The sequence below is a fragment of the Saccopteryx leptura genome, chromosome 6 (genome assembly GCF_036850995.1).
Source record: "Saccopteryx leptura isolate mSacLep1 chromosome 6, mSacLep1_pri_phased_curated, whole genome shotgun sequence".
Taxonomy (NCBI): Eukaryota; Metazoa; Chordata; class Mammalia; order Chiroptera; family Emballonuridae; genus Saccopteryx; species Saccopteryx leptura.
The window spans coordinates 130,614,223-130,621,887 of record NC_089508.1 but is presented as its reverse complement, the minus strand read 5'-3'; the positions used below and the strand labels follow the sequence as shown (position 1 = coordinate 130,621,887).

General features: G+C 36.9%; 1 pseudogene; it reads left to right on the top strand.

The window, feature by feature from the left end:
* Positions 1–1,114: 1,114 nt before the first annotated feature.
* On the top strand, positions 1,115–1,274 carry LOC136377715 (U2 spliceosomal RNA; annotated as a pseudogene).
* The last annotated feature ends 6,391 nt before the right edge of the window (positions 1,275–7,665 follow it).

Sequence of the window (7,665 nt, the reverse complement as noted above, 5' to 3'; positions counted from 1 at the left end):
AGGTTAAAATAGCCCTGTCCCCTCAAAGCATAAAGAAGTGTATTCAAGGAATTTGATTCTGTCTACAGGGCTGCACACCCCAGATTAAACCTATCAGTAAAAGACCATTAAGTTATATACCCAATTTTCTCTCTCCATCTGATTTTAGCAGTAAATCTTTACCTTCCCACCAATATTTTAGTGGTAAAAATCCTTTTGTGAAGAAATTTTGTGCTATAGATATTGCTAAGAACATTTTTCACTAGCCAACTGCCTGACGCAGAAAGGACCTTCAGAGTGCATAGGGACACAGCATTATCTGGGTCCCCCTAGGAGCAAGGAGGAGAGACCCTAGGAAATCTAAGTGGGAAACACTTCATCTCTTCAAATTGAGAACTGACCATCCCTTTAGGTTGTGTTGGAGATGCTCAAGCCACTGGGCATCTCTCGGGGGCCAGGCCCTTCCCACACTGAGGTCCTACCCTGGAGGAACAGGAACAGAGTGCCCCTTGGAAGGAAATGCCCTAGTTGACCCGAGACTTGAAAGAACTGACATCCTCATTTCAAAGAGTCAGTTTGGCAAGGGATTAAAATTGTTTCCCATGATCTGCACTTCTCTGGAGGTGTATCCCAGTTTCTGCTGAGGTATGGCCACCAGATAACTATAGGTCTGAAAGTGGTCTTCCCTTCTTGCCTTTTTTCTCTTTTGGATCATTTTGTGACTGGCTTCCACCTTCTTTCTCGCCCTTCCCTTACTCTTCAAATATCTATGCGGTTTCTCACATACACAATGTGAGTGTGATTTTATTGCTTTTGTTTTTTTCCCTCCCACAAAAATGTGAGGTGTCTTTGTTAGACTCAACAAGTGCCTCTGTAAAAAAGGATATCTTGGTCCTCAATGTGAACAAGTGAACAGAAACATTCGCAGAGTGACCCGAGCAGGTATTCTTTATCAGATCATTGACATAACATCTTACTTGCTGGACCAACAAATTACATTGTATAGTTTCTGGGACTGTTCAAATATTCCTTTCCAATGGGTATTTATTTTTTACCCTGTCATTAAAAAGAAAGACTGTTGTTCTGCTACACACTCCTGTGATTTCATTTTCTTTCATTAATTTAAAAAGTTTCCATCACTTCTCGGCCTTTTGGCTAAGATCAAGTGTAATTTAAAAAGTTTCTGAAATGTGCAGATTCTGTGTGTGTATGTTGGCACATTTGTTCATGTATGCATGTACACACACACACACACACACACACACACTCACAACCCCTATCTGTGTGGTAGCATAGCAGATGGGTTTTAAAAGTATATATTTCCTTGTGTGAAGTAATTTACACAGAAATTCCATTGTAAATTGATAACAAAATTTTTATATCACCATAAGAGATTATGTGACTTCCCAGGAATTTTCTGTCTTTTATAACTAAAGCCAACTTTAATGGAGTTTTGAAACATTACTATGCAATCTGATGGACCTAATTTTTTAAAAAGGCAATATTTTTATATTATAGGACTAGAATGTGAGAATGTTTTAGAACTCCTTGATGAATTTCTGAATGGGCAACTTGATTTAAAATTGTAATCTTCATTTTGATCATTGTATCCAATTACAGAATATTATGCACTTACCTTTTAATTGGAAGAGAAATTTGGTTACTCTAGCTTAATATCAAGATTGTTTTCAAGTGTTTTATAATTAAATCATAAGAGCATATTCTAAAAACCAATCTTCCTAAAAGGTCTGCTTTTATTGTATATTTTCTTTAATATTAGGCATTGGGTTTGTGATACATATTTATATCTTTTACTTTATTTTTATAATATAGAAACACCTTTACCCTGCCCTGTAAAATACTAAAGTTACATTTTTCACCAACTTAATTGGAAATAGGGGGCATGAGAAAGCAAACAGTCTTAAATGTACTGTGGATCTAATATAGCAATGTATCCTTGTGCCAACATGTAATCATTAACGACAGATGAAAAAGCAAGAAAACAGCCAATCCTTATAAAATTCCAGCATTAAACATTTGTAAAGTGCTTTTCACCATAGCAAGACTGTCAAGAATATGTGATTAGAATATTACAGATTGCTCACTCAATTGAACCTCACTGGAGAAGAGCTCTCTCATTCTTAACAAACCTTGGCTATGTAAGCTGTCACTTGTGCATATTTTTAATATAAAAATTGTAAGGTATTTTTCCCCGCTGAGAAGGAAGGAAGGGGCCAGAGCCACCAAGTGTGGAATACAAAAGGCTTTATTGAGTACAGTGCATCCCACCCGGCAAGGTTCCCTGGCCCCAAGGAGAGATGAAAGCCAGATGGAGGCCAGGGAAGTCACAAGGATTAAACCGCGTGGGAGATATTTAAAGGGTCCCTCTAGGAAAGCCGGGCTAATATGACATGGTGAAATCTCACTGGCTGGCAGACGGTCACTTTTTTCCAAAGGGTTCCTGTAAAGCCTCTTTTGGCATGCTTGGTTGTGAGTGGTCCTAGCCAAAGTTCGCAGGTCTGGGTTCCCCATGTGACCATCCCCCATTATCCACCGACCTTACAAGAATCCTTGCCAAATACGACTTTTCATGTATTTGTTCCTTCAGAACTCAATGAAAATCCTTTTTGGTTAATGTCTGAGTACATGTCTATAAATGTTCTGTTCAAGTTTTGAAAGAAATGCTATGTTCTGACTTATAATTGCAAAACATTCTGACCGACCTTATCTTTCCTGTTTTCAAGGCCAGCTCTCCAAATTTAGATTATAACAAAATTATAAGGCTTCTTTGCACTACTGAGAAAACAGCCACCCCCTGACACGCACACATCCATGACGGGTTGCCCTGCAATAAACAGCTGTTCCCCCAGAACCTAACTGGAGAGTAGCAGAGATTATGCAGCGCGGGCTAACTTTCCAAACCTTACTCTTCAGCATATGAGCCTCAATGAAAAATAATAAAATCTTGTAACTAGTATTTCTCCTTTGTTTTAAAGCAGGAGAGCTGCAGTTAAAAGCACAGCATGCATTTATGCAGAAACCACAATGTGGAGAGACCGGTTAAGTACATTGCCCTTGTCTTCCATATATGATTACTTAAGTTTCAAGTGACCTCATGCCAAATAAAAATGGGTTGAGAAATCCTGGTTCAGCGCTTAGGGAACAATAGCCTGCATTAAAAAGTGCATGCATAATTTTATACAATTTAGATTCAATTGACAGTCCATTCAAAGAAGCCTCAAAGATTAAATGAGCATGGAGACCAAATTTCCCTCTTACCCCAGAGAAGGGGTTGTCCCTTCCAGTCACACTAATACTTCATTGGCCCAACAGTGTGACAAATCTTGCAATGAACCCGCGGTAGCCTGTGTCTGTAGGTTAATAGCAGTCTTTGTCTCCACTGCTTTCTCCTCCTAGCCCTTTTACTGAATTACATCACAGAAAGTTTTACAATTAAAAAAGATGTCCTGACAACCATTTTTGTAAATGGACCTTTAACATCTAATTGTCCTTTATTCAATGTGGTGACATTAACAAAATGTGAGCTTCTTGTGAGAGAGCCAGCTGTCTGAATCTGTCGGCTTGTGCAGTTTTATTACACATTCTCCCGGTCATAGTCTCAGTGACAACAATAAGGATTCCATTATCCACATGGCAAAATCTGAAAAAGCCACATTTCTTCTTACATCCTTAATCTTTACATCTCTTCCAAAATTATCCTTCCAAAAGAAGGTGTTCTATGGCCACTCATTCTCCTATTTAAAAATATCTATGTTAAATTGACCAGACCCAGATTTTTGACACAGTCTTTTTCAAGTGAAAGAGTTTCAAATGACTTAGAAAAACCTATGTCCCCTGCCTTTTCCATTGTGAGTAATTAGAATAAAAGAGCACAATCTTCTAAAAAGAAGATAGCGAGATCCGTGGATACAATGCTCAGGCAAAGAAAGGCAAATCGTTGCAGTCATCTCTCTCTGTTCTTAGCAGGGACATAAATAAATAGCGATGTTAATTGATGGCTGTGTATTTTAAACTCAGTGGTCATTTCAAAAATCTCTGGCCCTTTTCCTTTCAAGCAGATTTTTAAAATAATTGACTAAAAAGTTGTCTTATGTGATTTACAAGGACAGACAGATAGAAAGTGGTTACAAAGTCAGAGCAAAGGAATAGTTCTTGTTTCATCACACAAATGGCAGTGTCAACACTGATTCAGTTCATCAAGCGCATAGTCAAAATAGGAGGAAAATGTCCTCGGTGTGAATGCAGATGTGTAAGATAAAGCTAGAACAGTGACATAAGAAAATGTATATTGTTAAGCCTTTGTCCAATCTAGAGTTTAAGATTTGGGTGTCAGTGTGATATGAAATGCTGCTATGGTAGGTTATAAAGAGTGGGAAACAAACTTTCTACTACTTCTGCCACCAAACTCTCATCCTCGTTAATAAAACCTTGTTTTCTTGATGGTTCTATAAGAAAAACTGAGCTAGCATGTCATTAAAGTGAAAAGAAGGGACGATTTCAGAAACTTGAGTGATGATAAAAAGTGCTTTCATCCATGCCTTTTCTTCTTGGCATTTTGTTTCAGTGTGGCTATTATAAACTATATATTTTATTTTATCACAAAAAATACTCAGTTGTTGTCTCCATTAATGGACTATCTTGTAAAGAAAGAGCAAAGAAACCCACACATACATTATATACATACAACCTAAATAGAAAGCTCTTTTTCATTACCTACTTCAGTACTTACATATTAATGTACTAACAATTTTAATGTCCTTCTTTTTGATATTGTTTTTCTCTCTGAATCATAAACTATGCAACAGAGCCCACTAGGTATAAGACATGAGGTTAGATGCTACATCTAAGGTGTTTTAAAGTACACATTAATATAAACTCATTAGTCTAACTTTCTTAGCTTTCAAATATAAAAGAGAAACCAAGCCCAAGTTTTTAAGAGGAAAACTAAGGTATACCACAGGCAGTTGACGAGCACTGATCAATAAAGTTTCTGAGCATCTCTGCAGAATGTTACTTATAATATCCATTTCTCTCTTTCTTCTCCGGCACCCTCTTAGAGCCTTCTTCCTTTTAACCTCTCTCTTATCAATTTCTATTGTGTTATTCTTTTTAACAAAACAGACATGTCCTCAATACATCCAAAAGGAATATGTCCTTGGATAGGTTGCTATTAATTTTGCTGGTGGAAATCTTTTATTTATTGTCCTGAAAAATGTCTTCCCCTGGTGTCACATTTGCTCAGACTCTATCCATGTCACCAAGAACAATAGATAAGTAGGAACAAACCAGACTGATCTATTATAGTTATTGAAAGAAGTGACCCAAAGCAGAAGTAACTACCAGTCCAGATGCTCCAGTTCAACTGGGGTTCCATCATTGATACAAGAAAGACATGAAAAGATCCCTAGGAGAGAGCTTCAGCTAGCAGCAGGGAATGTTAGTAGCCATTTCCCATTCAATTAATGACCATGTGCATCTATGCAGTCTACTTTGAAGAAGGTTATTCCAAATCTATGAGAAAAGGATAAGAAATAGTTCCTCAGTGGAGACTTCAGAATCTTCTTTCCCCAGCCCAGAGGAGACTTGAATTTGTAGAGAACTCAGACAAAAATTTCCATGCCCAGAAAATGTAGATATTTCTCTACTTCCCCCCAGAAGTTAGTGGGCCTCTTATTGTGAACGCTGGCAGTACCTGAAAAGAGCTCCTTTTTAGAATTTCCAGAAGAAGTGCATGTTTGCTTTCTTACCTTTTTTCTCTTCACTACACCAACACAGATGAACCATACCTCCAACACTTTACACCGTGTTGGGAAACCTAAGAATAGAAGCATTTCCATATTAAAAATACTAAAAACATGACTATAGAGCCTGTCAAACACTGGTCCTAGCTAATTTCAACACTTCTTTCTCTTAAGTGTCTCCTCCTAAGTTTTGGAATCGGCCTTAGAATAGGTGTTTAGGGGAGTGGGCTGCCTGCAAGAGCATGGGAAGGAGAGGCTAGCAGTGCTCCTGCCCTTCGCGGTGTGGTTCCCAGCTGCTGCGAGAGATCTGCTCATTTCTCAGATTAGCACTTTTTAAAAATCCTTCCTTAACAATAGACCCAAGGTAGAGCCATCATTTACTTTGCTTTCTTTTAACTTGGTTGGAAAAATGAAAAATAAGTACTACACCCTTTGTATCAACAAAACTATGCTTAAAACCTGTTAGTGCCTTTTATTTATTTTTTTTATTTTTCACATAGTGGCTTACAAAAATAAAGTATCAAAATGAATTCTAAGGTTACATCTTGTGCAACACAAAGTCAGACATCATGCTTCAGTCAGGTTGCTTTTGCATTTGTAGATGATGTATTACTTAAAATCAAAATACATACACACATATATAAACAAATTAACTTAAAAGTTGGGTGAGTTATCTCAGTTGACTATAATCTTTTAAAGTTAAAAAAAAAACATGCAAGCACACAGGATAGCAAGAACAGAACGTTAAGAGTAAGGAGCAGCTCCTAATGGCTAAATGGAAAACAAACTGCCTTTACAGTTAGAAACTAATTCTTGCACATTTCCTTTAGAACTCAAAAGTAGCTAGCCAACAGTTTCCATTCATGTGAACAATTTAAAATCAGGTTTGATACAGTCTATGCCCAAAATATAATTTGGATATTTCTTTATCCCATATTCTTTAAATCTGAGAAATGACTTTCCTAGAACAAAACAAGATTTCATGTATAGTAGAACCTAATACTATTTAATGCATTAACACATTCTATTCAGAATACTATTATTGAGAAATCAAGTTGACAACTTTACTGGATACCAGATCATCCCCCTATCTCATTATATATACTGATAGACACTTTTAGACATGCATTTCACCAAGACTTAGGTGGTAACAGGATCAATGACACTAAGGTCTTATGGAATTTTTGGAGTTTTGTTCCCTAGGAAATGTGAAAACACTATTTATTTAAAAGAAACCTATCTAAATAAAATGAAAAAATTACCAAATTATTATCCATAAATAAGCATAAGAAAAATCTGAAAAGAAAACCCCTTGTCTTTCTGGGCTTTTTCTGTGATTCATTCTGTGCAGTTTTAAAGACTAGTTAACCTTATGATTCTTCTAATACATTTTGGTTTTCCTAGTTCATTTTCCTTCAGGTTGTTGACAGTTAGGGAAATCTATCCATAATCTTACACACAGAATATACCAGAACCAACCCTTGCTTGAATTCCTGTTAATAAGACGCAGAACGCTGTGTGAACAAGTATAAAAGTGGTACACATTTGAGGAAGCAAAGTTAACAATGTATTAGTTGAGATTTCTATAAATATACTTCAGAAAAGTAACACGCCAAGTCATTGGCTCAGATAATCTCTCAAAATTTGAATTAATCTAGTTAATTTAACCAAGTTATTATAATATGTCTTTCTCTTTAATCAATCTTCTATTATTCAGCCATCCACCCCATTCATTAATTCAACAAATATTTATTTAAGTGCCTGGCATGATTTGGTACACAGCAAAGGCGAGGACATTTATAGTGGGGGGTTGGGAGCCCAGTGGGTATGATGAACATGTTTGAAGCAAAAGACACTAATCACACCCAACCAGCTCCAGTTCAGCTCAACATTAAAATCCAGCAATAATGGTCCAGATGGCCTA